At 33.7% G+C, this 20,008-nt stretch overlaps 1 protein-coding gene across 6 annotated transcripts in view; it reads right to left on the bottom strand.

Annotated features, from left to right (window-relative positions):
• LOC108574426 (segmentation protein cap'n'collar) overlaps positions 1-20,008 on the bottom strand; it is a 130,397-nt gene that overhangs the window by 89,828 nt on the left and 20,561 nt on the right. The gene's annotated exons all lie outside the window — the stretch shown is intronic.

Here is a 20,008-nt window from a genome sequence, read left to right as displayed (position 1 = left end):
TACGAGTACAATAATTTCCACGATAAATTTACACATTTCATAAATACAGGAATTTTATATCAATGAAAATTTAATCTATACTACGATTTTCTATGTGATCGGTTTGCACAAGTTAGTAACATTCGATCTCGATCGCGACGTTCGTAATAAAAATGGTAATCTACAAGATTTATTTTTGCTGCAGTCCAAGTGTCCCTCGTAGGGAGTCCTATCGACGAGTGTGTACAAAAGTTCATGATTAATGGTGGCCAAGTATCGATACATCTCGAAATGGAGGAGATCGAAAGGAGAAGAAAGAACCTGGGAGAATGGACCAATCACATGACAGGGCACAATCGTCAGGGCAGTTGGCCCGTAGCTTTTAATTGAGCCAATTTCGCCGAGTTCGTATTCAACCTTGTTAACTAATATACAGATTTTCTTCGCTAATCTAAACCAAGTCGTTATTACGCGGCTACACCGTGAGCAACATCGACAAACTCAACCACCGCAATTTGTCAGGTTTTCTAATTAATCCCGTTTCGTTGTTTATTTATATCCAATGCAGGGTATTCTTATTTCTCAATTTATGGCAATTTGAAGTATCGACACCCTTTATGATAACAAAGGAACGAAAAGATTGAAGGTGCCATTTGTTCGTTAATTTTAAACATTATATTAATGAATTTTACTTATTTTGGTGTGTAATTTATGATCTATGGAGATGATTTGCATGCATATGTTCTGTGAGTAAAGAAAATTTTTGTATTAATTTCAGAAAAATTATGGATCCAAAGTGCCGACTTTTTAACTTAGGTATATTTTTATCTATAAATCTTATAATGTATCGGACAACCTATTTTACATTTTATAATCTTAGATTGTAGATATTACGAATTTTGCTCGTAAATGTTTGGTATACCAGGTAATTTAAAAACAGTGTACTTTATGAATTAAATTAATAATAATATCACGCCAAAGTATCTGCAAATTTTCATTTCATTTCTAGAAAACGGACATCAAACCTTTGCGTTGATACTTTTCCAAATATTTCATTAAAAAAAAAAAATGATAAAATACTTTTCACCCTCTTAAGAATATTCATTCACAAATTAGGATAGAAAATATCAATTTTCACAATACCAATAAAATTAATTCTATATTTAATACAAAATTCCGCAAAGTCAACAAGAAACTCATTATCGATAATTTTATCGCGTTACAGGTTTCGCTGTATCCTCTGTAATGGTTCACGTTGCAAGATGGAATCATTTATTTCCTATATACGTATAAGTACGCGTATAATTTCAAAAATCATTTGACGCGTGTACACGGGGCACAGACAAAACCGGTTGGCACCTAGCCATTAATCTTTAGGCATCTTTATCGGTGATCGCAAATTTTAACACCGCGCATCTGAACTCAAGGGTAACGGATATGTTTCTGCATCACGCTCGATCACGGACGCGCCTTCGAAAATTACTTCACCGAGCGTGTAATTTGATGCGCTAGAGGAACCAGAAAGAAATGGAGGACGCGATGAGAAAGAGAGACAGCGTGGGTGTGCATACCGCGTTGTCGGCCATGTTGGAGAGACACAGCGGGATATCCGCCGCGCCCACAGCTGGGCTACGCTCTCCTCGAGAGCACAACTTCAGGTTTGGCCCAACGTTTCATCTGACATCGTTGCATTCGCTCCACTAATATCAACCTTTAATTCTGATTCGATTAGTCCATCGGAATTTATTCGACCGTCAAATTTCTATCCATTTTGGAGATTTCTCATTTTTTGCAGATTTCTTATTGTTGCTACGATAAAGTAATAATATTAAAGGTTTTAAATGCACACTACGGTTCGTAATTACTAGGACACCGGGTATATTTGTACAGAAATTTGTATTTTGTAATTTTCACATTTTCGTAGATTTCTTATCGTTGCAACAATATTAAAGATTTTTAAATGTAGACTGCGGTTCATAAGTATTAGGACACCTGTTATATTTGTACAGAGAGTGATTTAAATTAGTTTTCTCACTTTTGCAGATTTCTTATCGTTGCTACAATGTTTTTCTCGTAAATAGTAGATCTATAGGAAAAATAGAAAAGCACAAAGTTTAATTATTTCTTATACACAATACGACGACTCGAATAGATTTTTTTAAATTTGCAATGACTTTCGCGTAACAACGATACCACGAATTCTTTCAAAATTGCTAACTATAATATAACTCTCTTTATATCATACGAAAGCGGTTGTCGAGACAAGTTCAACGATCTACAACTTATTTTCAAACTCAATTTCGTGTCAACGTTTCGTGTGACACAATCATCGACACACAGTTAGGACCCTATTTTTATTTTGGCACCTTAATTAGAAATAGACACCTATTTATACTCGTTGCACTACGAAATTCCAGACTAAACAATTTTTTTTCACGATCTTAATAAGTTTCTAGTGACTGTCGAAGGTTTCCTCACATTCAGTAAGTCTCTATCAAAAGATAATTTCAAGAAAATACAATAAAAGAATAACAATATATAAGAATCTTTTCGTTTGAAAATAACCAGATTTATCTACCGAATAATCGATCTGAAATTCTACAAAGTGTATAAAAACAGGTAAACGTATCACAAGATAAAAAATTACGCGATAGTAACGGTTGAATAATTGATATCTAGTTGGTCGGCTCGATCGAAGGCCTGTGTGTCGCGAATAAGCTCTGAATAAGTTTGGAACAAGATACAACCACCTCGATTCTAAGATCCCGCGTTTTATCTCGATTAGTTATCTTGGTAAAAACATTTTTCACGCTTGATAGTTTCTTCAGCTCTAAATAACAGGTGCAACGATCTCGCCGGTCTTAAATCGATCTGTCTTCCAAATGGAAAAGACCTCGCTTCTGCAAGACACGAGCCGATGACTATACGTTTTATAACTTACTGCATCGAATGTCGATCATACAACACCGTGATAATGTAATTACTCTCCATTGTCATCGATGACAACGAGTGATGCCAATTTTCTCGAGTAATAAAACGCTTCTTCGGAAAAACGACGGGTTATCCATGATGGACAATACACGATATCGCGTCAATTGCATTCAACTGGGCTATTCTGTCAGGTCTGATCGCTTATGCGACCGACAGTTGTAAATTCTTACAATTGGCACGGCTCCTAAAATTTTATATCGCATTCAACGATCAAATTTTGCTACTTAATACCATGAAAGTTAAACAAATTTTCGCGTAAAAAATGTCACTATTTAGAAATGTATTTAAATTTTTTGCGTTAAATTTGGTATAATTAATCTTTAATTTTTATCACACTCGTCACTGATCCTCTGTAGTTTTCAATTTTTGCGTTCCAATGATTCTTCTTTGTGATAAATAAATTACTTACTTTCGTGGAGATGAAAAAATAAAATTTTGTGCTCAAAAATGTTATTTGTTTTTTGGCAAATGCAAATCGAAGATGCTTGATGTTATAATACCAAAGTAATTATATGAAAAATATGAAAGTATATTATATACAAAGATTGAACAATAAAAAATGTATTTCGATATTGGAGTAAATGGATTAAATAAATGTTTCATTCAATCAGAGAACGATGATTCACGTGTTACTATCTCAATACTGAATCAAAAAAGACATATATTTGCAGGATTAATAACGAGTGTACAGTAGCTGACTTTTTTCCATCAAAATCGCCCAATCTCGAAAACACTGAAGATATAAAATGAAGGCAAAAACAAATCAATTAAAACGAAGACAACGACGTACATACTTTTTCGTTGTGATTTTATTCTTAACAAAACCACTAATACCGATGGTGATAGATTGCGTACGATTGTTCCCATTTCGCTATGCAATTGACTTTTACTTCGATTAATCTCGGTCTTCCATGACCTCATTCCTACTTATTTTTATCTAAATTCTATTCTTACGACGTTCTTATACGATAAAATATTTTTCTTCCGAAATATTAATTCGTGTATCAAATCAGTAGAACAGTAAAGAAGTCAAAAAAGGAATTTTTCAGTACAAAAGAAAAGAAGTCTAGAAAAAAGGAACTTTCTAGTATGAAAGAAGACTAAAAGAAAGGAAATCGACAATAAAATCTTACGAAGTATTCAAAAATTCGATGTATAACACAGTTATATCTTCATAAAAATAAATAATTTATTTAGCATGAAAAAGGAACGATTGGAATTGAAAAATTGAAAAGTAAAAGGATCACGTTCAACGATGAATGCAATAAAAGTCAAAGATTAATTATACCGAATAGTGACTAGCGTGTTGGAAAAATGGCTTGCCGGTAATAAGTAATCTTTACAAATTTATTGGTAATCTCGTTACGGCATAACGCCACCTTTGCCTTTCTTTTGGCGGCAGTTGTGCATCGAATCCTTTACAGAACAGCGCACTTCACAGCCAGTGAACCTGTCAGGATGTACCTGGCTATGGACGATAAATAGGCCTAATGGTGGTTCTACCGTTAGGTTGACCAGGTATTATCCTCGATTTTCACGCCACCCTTTCGTTCCTAGTCAAGAATGCACCGGCAGCTTAGATCGTTTTGTTGTTATAAATGAAAGGAGTCTATGAACAACTAGAACTTGCTGTTATTTTTCTTTAAAAATCTTCGAACACCTTCGAATACGAACGTTTCAATATTGAAAGATGAAACTTATTCGTAAAACTCAAAGAGACACCTGTAGTTACTAAAAATCAAATATTAAAAAGAAAAGTAAAAAGTAGAAATGTTAAAATATTTTCGAATATGGACACTTTAATACTGAATCATGAAACGTATTCGTAACAATAAATAAATGCTCAAAAAAGATATTCACATTTACAAAAAAATCTTTTAAAAAACAAGGAATAGGTACCTAATAGTATTCAAATACTTTCGAATACGGATAGTTTAATATTGAAAGATAAAGCACTAAATGAGTACTAAAAAAAAAAAAAAACCTGCAGTTATAAAAATTCATACTTTCAAAAAGATAAGAAATAAAAGTAGTATGACACAACTTTCGACAAGTAAATTTTCCTAAATACAATTTACCCAAATTTCAAAAATATGAATCAATAATTCCGTTGTAGTTGTAAAAAATCTTGTCAAAAAAATGAAAAGTAGAAATGTTATCACAACTGTCGATAAGTCAATGTTTGTAAATACAATTTACCTACGTTTGAAAAATAAACACATAAACGAAGCACGGTAGTAATTCCGTTGAATCTGCAGTGCCACGTGTTGCGCAATTTAACAAATATATAATAACGCCGGTGATGTAATATTAAACGCTTCCATGCATATCTGTTGTACTAATAAGCCTAGCAAACGTGTAATGCTATTTCATCCGATTGATGAAGTTACAAAGTGCGAAGTGTAATTAAATGAAAAATCCCGAAGGAGGATCTTTCTGCACCGGTTGGAAGGTAATGACTCCGCGCTATAAATAAAAGGAAGGAACCGTGGCGAATGATGTTCGGCAAATCTTACTTGCTGTTCATAAATTGCTTAGTATTCGCGTAGTTACAAGTGGCTTTGGACGTTTTGCGGTAGACCGAAATAGACACTGACCGCTAATGGGTCCTATGGGTCACGCCTTCTTCTCATTTCCCTGCTACCTTTGGAAAATCTCTGGGTGAAAAGACACTTTCCTTAACAGGTCCAATTCAGTGGTTAAACCACATAATAGGTATTAGAAGAAGTCATTTTTATTTTTGTGATCTTCTGACACTCGTACTGTCATCGCAGATTTAAATAATTATTGTCTAAACTACTATTCTGCTATTCTATGGGTCACGCCTTCTTCTCATTTCCCTGCTACCTTTGGAAAATCTCTGGGTGAAAAGACACTTTCCTTAACAGGTCCAATTCAGTGGTTAAACCACATAATAGGTATTAGAAGAAGTCATTTTTATTCTTGTGATCTTCTGACACTCGTACTGTCATCGCAGATTTAAATAATTAACTAAGCTACTGTTCTGTTATCAACATTAGAACGCCCAACTGACTCAAAATGACTCATCATTGTAAAGTCACTTACACAGGTTTCCAAAAGAGAATTTTTATGCGACTAAAACACGGTAAAAAAATTAGATTTACAACGATACAAATAGAAATGCAGAAAATGAAGTGGGAAAATTGCAAAGGATAATACACACCAGTATCGGACATTCACTTTCATTGGAAAATTGCTAATGGGTCATTTTTGACCCGGCCGATCGTCCCAACCTTAAAATCAACAATTTCCGAAATACATTTCACCGAAGACAGAATTTTAACGCAATCTTATTCGACACCATCGACGTTTTCACTTGTTACTTCGCACAAAATTCAGATATACTACATATTTAGGTAACATTCTGTCTAAACAAAACAACAGCTGATTGCGTTAACGTACACCGAATAATACCGGAAAAATCTAATCAATCATTAGACCGAGAGAGGACGTTTCCTTGAAAACTGTCCCGTTAGGTGATTCAAAAGTTGAATTCCCATAGGGTCGATTAAAAAATTAAGCAACTTTCTAAAGGCCGAGTACGTCTCGTTGAGAGAGTAGATTTAAAAGCATAAAGCATTAATTTCCTGGTTTTAATTAATGCGTCGTGCACGCAGCCGTACAGTAATGGCGGCCGATCCTTGGTATGAGGCGTGGATAAAGGAGGGGGTAGAGGGAGGCGCGGCTAAAAGGGGAATTTGATTAATGATCCTGCAGGATCTGGGACGAAAGGAGGGAGAGAGGAAGCGTATCCTGGGGGACGCCTGTCTTGCCACAGAGCACCGATCTCTACCAGAACATACATACCTCCACTCTACGGAACACATTTTTCAGATTTTCTGAATATATTTTACATTCAATACTCTCCGGTTTCTTACACTTCCAAAAAAAAAAAAAACTCCCCGAAACAAATAGTTGGAGTGATATATTTTTTTCTTAGCAAAGAAATTAGATATATCACTTATTTGTTCATTTATAAATGTAAGGATGAGAATAGTTAGATTAGTAAGTAATAGAAGATCGAAATTGTCAGATTTTCTGAATATATTTTTTGCGTTCAGTATTGTCTGATTTCTTACGTTTCAAAAAATTCTCTAAAACAAATAGTTGGAATAATATATCTTTTTCTCGGTAAAGAAATAAAACGTGTTATTTATTTATTTATTTATAAGGATAAGAATAGTTAGATTTGTAAGTAATACAACTGTTACAATATTACACATTAACTGAGAAAAAGATCGAAATTGAAAGAAATAAAAAAACAAGAATCTAGAAAAACAGTGTTCATATTTATTTGAATTAAACTTCATAATCGACAGAGGTTGCGAAATTTTTTAGGAAAAATAAAAATGTCGTATGATCCAACAAAGAAATGTATATTTAGAAGAGAAAACTTATTTCCTGGATACAGTAACGCTGAATGTTAAGGAAAATGATGACTTTAAAACTCATATCTACTCATATCTCTCCCAATTCTACTCATCAAGAACAACTACACTCGATACTAAACGAACGATCTCCGTTTAAATACACTTTTCCTCTCAGCAAAACTATCGTTACAATATGTCCAAAACTTAATTCCCCCAAAAAAGTGTCAAGTTTTAATATCCTTCAGAAATTACATTTTCTAAAAAAAGAAAAGGAAAGATCCGTTTTGTTAACGATTCATCTCAAAGAAGAAAAAAAACGAGGTTGATTAAGGAAAGAGGATGTTGGAGTACGACGATCAGCCACGAAGGAGAACACGTGAAATATAGTTCGGCTATTGATGGTGGGCTGAAGCCAAAGGAGTTCTTATCTCGTGTCCCATCGACGTATCATCGATGTAATTCGTATAATGTATCGACGCAACTCGGGGCTAGAGAAAGGGAGGAGAGAAGGAAACAAACGTGAGGAAAGAGAAAGAAGAGGAGGAAGAGATCGAGGGGTGAGCGAGGATGAGGGAAGAAAAGAGAAAAGAAGAAAAAAAAAAGGAGGAGAAGTGGGAGAGGAAGAAGGAGGATGCGTATTTATGTTGTGGGGGATATATCGAAGAGGCAAGCAGTCAGGGGCAGTGCGTGTACAAAGGGAACGCCGACGGTGCCGTCACGAACGTTCACCCCAACAGGGGCGTACTTATTTCTCTTCCTCTTTCTTCCATCTTCTCCTCTCTTCTCAACCCTCGCGCGCTGATATATCCGTGATGTACTGCCAAGCCCATGTATTATGTATTCACCGCTTTTTATCCGTACGCCAAAGAGACGCGCGAGCACGTTGCCGTAGACGAAACAAGAAAGCGCTGGCGATAATTTTAAGAAGAAGAAAGAAAAAAGAAAGAAAGAGGGAAAGAAACGCGCGGCACGACCACCGTACAGGAAATTACAAATCTTACAACTATTAATGGACAGGGTTATCCGCTATTATCGTGCGCGCTTTTCAAGTACGTATCAGTCTTGTCATACTAATATCTGCACTTCGAATCTAGAATGCATTATAATTTCATCAATACGTCCGTTTCAATTTAATTACAATATAGTAGGATGAGTTTTTCTTTTTTAGAAATCGACGAGTAGCTTTTGACGTCGTTTTGCTACGGTGGAATAAATTGTGTGATAGAATTTTTCTTCTTTTTTTTTCTTGGGTTGCAAAATGAGTACACGCTGGTAGGAATGGTTGCGAAATTTGATAAGATTAGTGATAATGCTTGTATGCGTTTCTCGTTAGTATCAATGTAAATGTGCTTCATACGGCATTTCAATATTATCGAAATTGACACAATCGAACTCTTAATATCGACAGGTCTATTTATTTTTTTTCGTTGAAAATGTTATTGTAAACGTGAAATATGAACGAGTATGAAAGTTAGGATGAAATTAAAAGATTTGTGAAGTTAAAATAGTGAAAAACAGATATTATGTTACAAAAAGAGGAGAATAATTCTTACTATCTTAAAAATAATAATTACGAATAATTAACTAATCTTACACGAAAACTCCCTCTTTTTAGCTAAAAATGTTTAACAAGTGAAGAAAATACCCTAACTATTGTACCATATTCCAGTGAATTGGACTGCGTATTTTATATTTTAAAGTAATATTCAGAGCGATGAAATAAAATGCATTTATTCATTTTCCACAATTTTTGACAAAAATTTGTAAATTTAAAAATTGTAAGTATAATACAATAATTGAAAAAAATACCCTAACTATACACAATGTTTCGCTCAATTTGATCGCGTATTTTACATTCCCTTTGTTAAAAAAAATAAAGAAATAAAACGCATTAATTATTTTCCCCAACTTTTTATGAAAATCTATCAATTCGCATAGGAAATTATAAAGTACGCGAACCTATAATACAGAGCAACAGAAACCTTTCACTACTCACAGCTCATCATTTCCTTTTCATTTTCAAGTCAAGGTAAATCGACTTTCTTCTCAGTTAACTAATTGTTCGAAAAATTCCACATTTCTTTCACGAGCAATATCTGAAACTAGTCGAACAAGTTCGTTGCTTTTAGCAAACCTTTGCAGGAAGTTTCGTTCAGTTTTACCTGTGCACACGGCGATAGTACGTTTTTCGACATTGATTTCTCCGTTTCTTAACGATCATTAGTGATTAACGTCTCGCGACGTACGGAGCTTTTGTGAAAACCCGCAAAAATGTTGTCTTTGATTAAACTGACGAGATCTACAGATCCAATGGGATTTTTTCCGAGATACCCATGGGATTGGCTCGAAACTTGTAATTACGCACGGAAGAGAACCGGTCCCGCGACCAACGATTTGTACGATGGACGCCTTTGCTCAGTTATGGCCGCCATTAGTGTAAATAAGATTCTGAACTTTCACAGAGACTAGCCTAACTAATCACTACGCGCGTAATCTTCGACGAATACTTTCGAAAGCGTTAATTATTTAGACTGATTTAATTCCACGCACCCACGACGCCCATATTACATCGTAACAATTTTATGATATACATATGATACATATGATACAAATGATAACATTTACCGTAATTATCAGGTCGTTGCACGTAAAATGTCCGATTCGTAAATTAAACTTTAAACCTCGACGACGTGGTCAAAAGTTAACGTAAAGCCACATCTATGTGGTTTGTGAGACTACGGAGAGAGAAGTTTTGGGGCTTTTTATGTTACAAATTGTCCAAGGATTCCTGAAAACGGATTTGCCGGGACAGATGCTAAAAAATAACGATATTTGCGATTTCTCGGCTATGAGATGACCGGCTGTCCAGAAATCTTAGGTTAAGAATATTGTTTTATGGAAGGTTGCGCTCGGGTACAAAACTTTCGCCGGTTTCCTTTATTGCGCTAAAAGATTTGCGAGCGATGTCTGTTGAGCATGTGACAGGATCAATAGAAATTACATTTTTGTTAAATCGAAACAAGGTGAAACTTTAAACCTAGATAACGTAGTCGAAATGAAATTCTTATTAAACCAAAATAAGCTGAAACTTTAAACCTCGACAACGTAGTTGAAATTAAATTTTTATTAAATCAAAACAAGCTGCAGCTAATTCAACACATTATTCTGCCAAGGGATTGTAACTAAATTTATGGCATTAAATTGGCAATAAATTCTTCAAACGCATTTTTAATTGTTGCCTTAGAGAATTATTTAAATGCTTGAATTAAGGTTGTGTTGTTCCTATCACAAACGCTGTATAAAAGGAGAATTCCCATTCGGAGACGTCATTTTTAGACGATCTTTAGGATAAAAAATTGTTAGACAATTATAAACCAAGGGACTTGAAATTTTTCACACACGTTTGGTCACTTTTCAGGAAGCCACGGTGTAATCTTTATGTAATGATCTTGATTATTATTTAAGTTATGAAACGGTGTGCCATTTTGAACGGCTGCCATGATTCATGTTGTTATACCCATTTGAAACAGAAAAATCGAAGACAATCTGGAACCATATAAGTGTTGTTATCATTTCTACTAGAGTAAAGGGGGAAAAATGTATTCTGACAAAATATAAAAAAAAAATATCATTTTTATCACGATAGTCTTAACTTCTTCAGGCGATAAAAAAAGAGCTATTGTAGACATTGACATAATTCTAGTACGGACGATAAGGGGATATCTATTTTATACGTGAATATGTGTCTGGGTGAGATTAGTCGATTCATTATTGAGAAATCGTGGCAGAAAGAAAGTTTGCAAAACACGGTTTCGAGAAAAACGCATTTAAAGTTTTGCTTCACTTAGCGTTTATAGCGATGCATCACTTTCTTCGAGTCATTACAACTTTATCATTTCGTCGATTTCAGGTGTACAATTTTACCAACACATTTTCAACATGTTATACTTTGAGAAAACGCAGAAAATACTCTCCAAATGGGAATTTGCTGCACTATGTCCACGTTTTAACCCTTCTGTGTTTTTATGTTCTCGTGAAAGTATCCTAAAATCGCTCCGAATCCCAATTTTTTTAGAAAATTTCACGTGGGTACGTTTTGAAAATAAAAATTTTAAATATCATAGCACGAAACAACCGTGAAAATTTTGGCTGCTCGCGCAAGGATTGATTCGTAAAAGAAGATCGTTCGAATTTTAAGTAGAATCCATTTTCTACTTTTCAATATAACCTTGTTACTTACATATAGATGTAATGAAATATTTCTTTTATTTAAATTTACTTTAAATAAATGTCATTATCCTCGTTCATCAATACATAGAAATCATGTACTTAAAACACCAAAACTCTGGAAAATTATAGCACTGCTATAATTATGCTTCCGAAAGCATACTTCTGAAATCCAAGGATACAATGACCTAGCAAATTGTTCAATTAAACTATTATTTTTTCTAATGTCCAAAGATGTTCACCGTATCGACAATGTTTTTACACTAACATCGTAACTTCAAATTGCTTCTCGAAATAAAATTCTATACCGTATACGTGCGTAAGTTTAGATTGTTCGGATAACTTGATCAACGGCAAATGTTTCACGCGGAGGACACCTATCGCGGTGCGCGATCGTGGAAAGTCGCGGAATATCCAAGAAACTGTAGAAACGAACAGATGTTAGCTGTGCTTTGATTCGTCATGAGCCGCGCTTCTGTGAGAATCGAACATAGAACTACAGTCTATGCAGTACACGTGTGCCGCGAAGAAATTGCAATTCACGATGTAATCTCTAGGGAACGGGCATCAATCACACGGGGATCTTGCTCCACGTCAAAATATTTCCAGAGATATTTTGTACGTCCAGAGAACGAAATCGTTTGATCAATCAGAGGCTGCCCGTTAAATTTTGAATCTATTTTCTTCAGAAAAAAAGAAACGACGAAAAATGTTAAGTACGATAATGTCTATTCGTGAAGAATGGGGAAAGGTTGTTCGTTGAATGTTTCCAAGTGGATCGTTTTAACAGTGATCGATTTCGAAGCCGCACAGTTTCTATCGAGACGGTGTTTGTAAGTTGCTAGAAAAATGGCAAGAAGGAAATGAACAATGACGGAAATTATTTCGACGATCGATCTGTTTTCGCTCCTTTCAAGTGAAACTTTAATTGCACCCAAAAGTCGGAAAGAATTCATTTCTACGCCTGATAATAACACGTAAATACATCCTTCAATATCTTTAATATTTTTAAAAAATTTTCGTATCCTTCGGTATCTTCAAAAAATAGGAAGTGAAATATTTTTGAATTGAAAGAAATTTTCATTGCTGAATTTTATTATGCTTATTTTAACCGTAATTATAATTATAATTGAGAAGTTGGTAGAAGTTTCTATGCAAATTTTTGCATAAATACAAAATGATTCTATTTAGTAACTGAGCTATAATTTTGCTCTGATAAATTGAAACAGAAAGATATCACGAGAGAAAATTTTGCATAGCCTAAAGAGTCATACAATTAACCCTTTATTGCTATTGGCGTCTGAAAATTTGCACTACATTATTCGAGCGTTTTAGTGCATTTCCATCTTGATTTTAAAGTTTAACGAATTTTAATGCTTAATTTTGAATTTTAAAACGATACAGCCGAAACGACAAATTTCGTAGCCGTAAAAGTTCACAGCGAAAGGGTTAATAGAACCACACGTGCTGTTTGATAACATTCGATATACGTCTAAAGTGGGTAAGATAAGGCCCTCGAAAGCTTGGTACAAATTTTTTCATATTCTGACTATTTAATGCGTATAATTTGCTAATATTACGTACTACAATCTAGAAACTTCATATCACCATTGTGTTTATAACAGCGTACTTTAATTCCTCATTAATCCTCGTGTTCTTCCATCACATATCAGATTATTCTGATAAACTAGATATCATAATAGTTTTTAGAAATGTCGAGACAGTTAGTGTGTAAGTACATTAAGTGTGATAAAAATTCAGCGACCACTGTATCACAGTGTCCTATTTGGGCATAACCTCCGCGAACGTAAGAGAATACTTGAAAAAATTAGAAAACCACTTTCAAAAAAACGTGCTTCGTTCGAACAAATTCGAAAAAATTGTATAAAACCAGTGGTGCAGAAGTAAGATATCAATTTACAAATAGTGAAATACTATAGTGTAACGAAATTTGACTGATTTAACGCTGGAAATAGGGGATAAGTGATAAGAAAGTGAATAGAAACTATACGAATTTTACATACTATACGTATAATTTACTATGTTCTGTTGGAAATACTAAAATTTAGCTATTCCTGTCGATTTAATTTCGATCATTTCTAAGTAACGTGCTTACACTGTAACGGAACATTCTATATAACAACAATTTTACTGAAAACCGTTCCATATCAAAAATTTGAAATACATATACTTCACCTTTCTGTTTGAAAATACTAAAACACTATTTCACTACTCCTGTCCATTTAAATTCCACCATTTCTAAGTAAAGTGCACTGTAACGAAACATTCCACACAACAGCATCCCTAACATTTAACAATTTCATTATCTAGAAGCATTGCAAAAAGCAAAAAATAACGAAAAATAAAGAATTCCGTAATAATACACCCAAAAAAAAAAATTCGAAATTTTCAAAAGAAGAGGCAAAGTGAAATAAGGAAGAAGGAATAAAGAAAGCAAGATGGACGAGGCTGGCTGCAAAGGGTACGATGGTCCTTTCTTGTCCTAGAATAGATAGTAAGGATAGGAAGGAGGGCCGAAGAGATGGTTGACAAATGAAGACGGCGTCCCTTTGAATTTACCGCCTATAAAGAACTGTAAACGCATCCGGCACGAATCAACAGAGAGTATCCAGGCAGCGGTGAACACGTTGCCGAGTTTCGGCCTCATGATGTCAATTAAAAAAATGTTAACGAGCCGGATATGGCTGACGGCAGGAAGGTTAAGGTAAGAATCGCGAATCTACCCGAGAGTTCGATAGGTCGGCAACTCGAAGGAATCGGATGGACGGCCGATTGACAGAAAGAGACATCGGCGTACCGATAATATCTTTGATATAACGCTTGCATTATGCTACGTCGACATACCACGATTTATTATACCACTGTCTTTGTTCCCGTCAACGTAATTGCTGGCTAATCATAATTCATTTATCGTTAATGAATCAAAATTCGTCTCATATTGTACGATCGTCTTTTTTCCGCATGTACGTACATATGAACCACTCCGAAGCGAAAATGATTAACTCCACTTTTTGATATTCCTTCCAATTTTAGTATCGAAACACATGCTCGGTGCTTAATTTTTCGTAAATAGGACAAATTTAATAAATTTTATCTTACATCATATACACGATTTCTAACTCCTAAAAAACATTAAATTCGTTAGGTCCAATTTTAGAAAAGTTACCTACTGTTCTAAAGAGTGGGAGTCACTGTTAGAAAGTTGGTTAGTTTAACTCCTTCGTGCCTAATTTTTTTTTTACAATATTCATTATTTATCTATCGATGACTGATTGAGATCAATATTTGTCGGAGTACTCAAGTGAGACAAATGCGTTCCACTGACCATGAAAGGGTTAATTCTCAAACAGATTTTGAATTATTATTGCAACTAGTTATTAAAATTAATAAAATTTAATTCTCAATCCCTTGCTTCACGATTTTTTTAAGACCACCGTATAATACTGCGTTTAAAATGTATAGCATAATACATTATACAGCAAAATTATAAAACATTTCAGAATAGGGGAATAAATGTTCCGTAACATTTCTCGTATTATACAACAAATTATTTATATGTTACCCGTCAAGTGTCGGTAAATATCAAAGAAAATAATAAAACGTTGTTAAATGACACGTTGTCAGTCAGTCCAAACGAGTAAATGACATTGGATAATCATTTATTATCAATATAGTGCAAGTCCATTTCCTATATTCTAATTAAATACTGGATAAGCTGAGAAGCAAAAGTGTAAGAAGTTGAACTTGTCATGTAATACGAAAATCAACGAGTTCGTAAAAAAAATATCTAATCGTGACCTCTGTACTCGAACATGATATTGCATATATGAACACGTGTGGCCAAGTTGTCTAAATGCAATGCAACGATGTATTAAAAACATAGAATTAAACAATCATATTTTGTGTCTTCTTCTTATTTCTAAGGAGAACCGGACTAAAATATAAAAAATTCAAGTGAAATAGAAAGAATTAAAATTTAACGATCTTTGCAATTCAATAATTATGAAAATTGTGTAAGTTCATTTATGGCTCCCCGGAAAGATATTGGTTCAGTTAATTCTCGTAAAAATTATTTGTACAGTTAATTTACATATAGTTTAAATTCATACTTATAATTCATTCATGGGCAATCTTAGTGGACTTTGTCGGTATTTTTGAATCCACTGATACGTAAACCCTTAAGTATCTCGACACAAGGAAAAATGGACGACTTACACCATTTTTATAATAAACAGTCATAATATTGTGATTTTATTAACTTTCAATCATAATACATCTAGTTTTACTAGTTAACAATTTTTCAATGGAAAACAGTAACAACTACACTGTATGTAACATGAAATAAGTTTCGCCGTTACACTACTGTAGAATAAAAACAAACATGGTAATTAACATGAAACGTCACAGAAAAAATTAATTTTTCTTTTTGGATATTACGAAAAGTCAAATGATGTGACAAGGTTGGAATGATGTTGGTACGTTCCTGACATTTTCTCCTTTACCTTCCTGTGGTCTTCTCCTTTCAAAGTATTCCAATATCATTAATCACCGCCGCAACATTTCCCCTGAAGAGGAACGCGAAACTATTCTGCCTACTTTGTTCATGATACAGAGTGGTAAGGGTGTTTATGGTAATTTTGAAAAATTCTTCGTAAATCGTCAAAGGTGGTCTCTCCGTTACCATCATTTTTTTTTCTTTTTTTCAGAACAGGTTACTTGAAAATCTCAAACCACTCCTTGAGAGGAAACGTTAATTGCTGAATAATTTGATACACAGATAAGTGTTTGCTCATTAACTAAATTCATCAGTGAAAGTTCTTTCGTGATAGAAATATTATAATGAGCAGTTTTCACATTATTAACATTCCCTTGATGTACATTGCTGAACTTTTTCGTTAGAAACTAAATTTCGCTTAATTTATTGCAAAGTAGTAGTATGAGTTTTAATATAATTGTTGTGAATTGAGAGTGAAATTGTAGAATTTCGTTGTTCTGTACTTTTGGTATGTACACAGTAACAATGAGAAGACAATATTAACATGAATGGTAATATATATGTATATATTGTGTATGCATTTTTGTGCTGAAGTGCAATATAGGAATCTACAATATCTTATGTTTCTATCGCCACCTATTGGAGCCACGTGAATACAAGCTATCATCATGGAAACACTTGCATAAAATTCCTTCAAACGGTATTTTCGTTCGTACAATTCTACTTTGGTAAAATAAATTTTGCGTAAAATCACAGGCAAGATATTACACCACAGGCGAAGTAAAGAATAAACTTGCTACCTTATGGGATTTCGTGTCACGTGTACTGGAATATCGACTTAAAAAAAATTCCTGGGTTCCTTGCGCCCTCTACGATTTAACGTGGTGGTTTAAAGAATTATATTCAGCCTAGCTACCAAAGTCGGTAGGGTTAACTGTTCTAAACAAGACCCCCTTTATAAAACCATAGAGTATGTATAGAATAGATCTGTTGCCTATCGCCCAAACTGAGTGACCCAATGAAGTTTTTGACCCATGGCTTGGGTATTTAATCGTGAATCTTTTTACCATTTTCGTGTCACTTCCAACGTTACCGATTCAGCATAGAATAAGATTGCAACATTAGTAGTGGTTGAAAATAGAACTAACTATGGAATTAGAAATAAGGTGTATGACAGGATATCGTATAACCACACACAAAGTATGAAATTCTATACTTCTGTAATATTTGTTCATTTTTCTGCAGGTTGCTCTTATATGGGTGAACAAAGGTTTAATTGGGACAGGACTATTAACTTTTTCTGATTTTAACGTGTCCTGATAGGATAAACATACTTTCATCTCCAAAACTATATGATTTTCTTTTCCTTTTGATCAAAAGAATTTGAGCTTTATAAATAATTACTTTTTAATACCAAAAACCATTTGTACTATTGAAAAATTACGAATAAACTTTTATTGTGAAGTTTTCTAAGTTTTTAAAAATCTGATAAAACATCGTTATATTGTTTGAAATTTATTTGAGGTTATGTACACTTTTTGCATACGATTCACTTGGAAATTACAGTCAAAATGACCTCTAGAAGGTTGCCTTGTAAACAAATCAGGTAGGAGACTGAAATTTTATTCGAACTTCTTCACTAGCTTCGACCTCCTACGTGAATCGGTACGCAAGGAGATGTTTAATGACTCATTGCAACAGTAATTTTCAAATTAATTGTATGCAAAAGAAGCTAAGGTGTTGCAAAGTAGGCGTATCCACGGTCCGATACTCGTATCGTAAAGCTTCCCCCACTCTGATTCTATAGTAATAGAAACCACGAAGTGGAGCATGCGTTTGTGTACAAAAGCACTTGTGCATAAAAACCGTGTAACCAATATCGGCGCTCCTGCACAAGATGCCAGTGATATCTTATTTGTTTTGAATTTTAAATCCTAGTGATCTTCAACTCTACTACAAGTAATCAAGTACTACACAAATTCAAAAGTCTTTATTCACCGATGAATAGGCTCGTTATAAATAAATTTCGAGGAATAACTCGATAATCGAATAAACTTCGAGGAATATAATGATACATTTCCAGATTAAAAAAAAAGAAGTTTTATTCGGAAAATTGTAAAATAAAGATTTACATATAATTTCCAAAGATGGCGGCGTGTCATATACAGTGTGTCCGATTTAACCGAAAACGGTTAAATATTTCGTAAACCAGCAAAGATATGGAAAAATTGTTTCTACAAAACTTTTTCGATACAATAGCGAACTGTACATAATGTGTACAATTTTTCTGTAGGTGTAATGGTGGGGGGAAATTTCAAGGTTAACTTAATTTCTTTCAACGGAATGCTACAACTTTTTATTTATAATATACAATAGTATTTTTTGAGGTACGTATCTGAAGTTGTGTAACTTGATATACTTCCATCCTACAGAAGGTCGTAAATTAACGAGGCTTCAAGGACACAGGTCAACACGACTCTCGACTCTCCGGCTTCATAGCTAAATACTTCATGTACCATACAAAGTATTATAACAAAAAAATACTTCATATACAATACGTATAGCGTCTCTCTCTGTATGAAAAAAAGAAAATATGTAGAAATAATTTTTCCATATTTTCACTTGTGCTTACGAAATTAAATATTTCATCGATTTCAGTTAACTAAGACACACTGTAGATCGTTGCACCCACTCCATTCTTATACTTCCCCGAAAGAGAAAGTAAGAAACGTTTCCCAAAAATTTAGTTAATGATACATCTACTTTCCCTATTTTCCTATCTATTTTTAAAAACGTGATTTTCTTAAATGTTTCCAAACTGTACACGTGCAACTTAAGAAATGAGATACTATATATATATATGTATATGCATTAGGTGTTAGGTGATTTTATATTCAGTCTGCAATAACAAAATTCCAACAGTTTAGAATATTTAACGAAAGATGGGAAAAATGTGAATTTCGAAACATTTGAAACTTAGAAATTATTTACATCGAAAACGACAACTGAATTACGATACAGTATTTGAAAAAAAAAAAAAAATCAAATGGAGGAATAAAAATGGATATTTTAATCTGTTGCATTTATAGTTCATATGAAAAACTCTAATATTGGATTCACTCGAATTAATTATGTTTAACAATTTTTAGAGATTAAATAATGGGAAATATACAGAAATTTCAGACGAATATTTCTTCTACTCTCGTGTAGATATGACAAATTAATACCGTTTGAGACATAAAATGAAAACAATTTATTAGGAAGGAAATTTATAGCTTTATCAACAACATGAATTTGACTTTTAATATAATTTATTAATGAAAAATAGATTTGCGAGACATTAATTATTGTACATAATACAAATAATGATAAACCTACAATGGTAACTACCTTTTACACGCACAATTCAGAGTACAGAATCTCGAAATTGAAGATTCTGATCCCCTGACAGAATTACAGTGTAATTGATTATTATCCTAGGTAAAATTATATCCAACTCACTACCTTAAAAAATAGACACATTATATACATTCTAATTACATGTGCGAACATTGTGAGATACCTATTTTCATACTGTACTATATTAATTGTAGTACCTTTAATAATGATTCTACTATCACATGCTGCAAAATAGAATGTTTACTTAATGAGTAACAAAGATATTCACGGCTTTGCGTTACGCATATCTATTACTTTAGTATAATTTCATATCAATGTTATCTAAGATTGGTTCATGTTAGAGTGTTGATATGTAGGTATTTAATTAAAAAAAAAATTATAGCAATAAAAAAGAAACAGGCTAAGCATTTTTTCCAGGAAAGAATATGTGCAATGGAAGTAAATATAGCAAACCATGCTTTTGGCTAAGTGTAAAGTATAGTTTATCGAGCGTTACTATAACAAC

This window comes from Habropoda laboriosa, unplaced genomic scaffold (genome assembly GCF_001263275.1).
Source record: "Habropoda laboriosa isolate 0110345459 unplaced genomic scaffold, ASM126327v1 scaffold214, whole genome shotgun sequence".
NCBI classification, from domain to species: domain Eukaryota; kingdom Metazoa; phylum Arthropoda; class Insecta; order Hymenoptera; family Apidae; genus Habropoda; species Habropoda laboriosa.
Note: the sequence above shows the minus strand (reverse complement) of the source record. Positions and strands in the feature narration are given on the sequence as shown.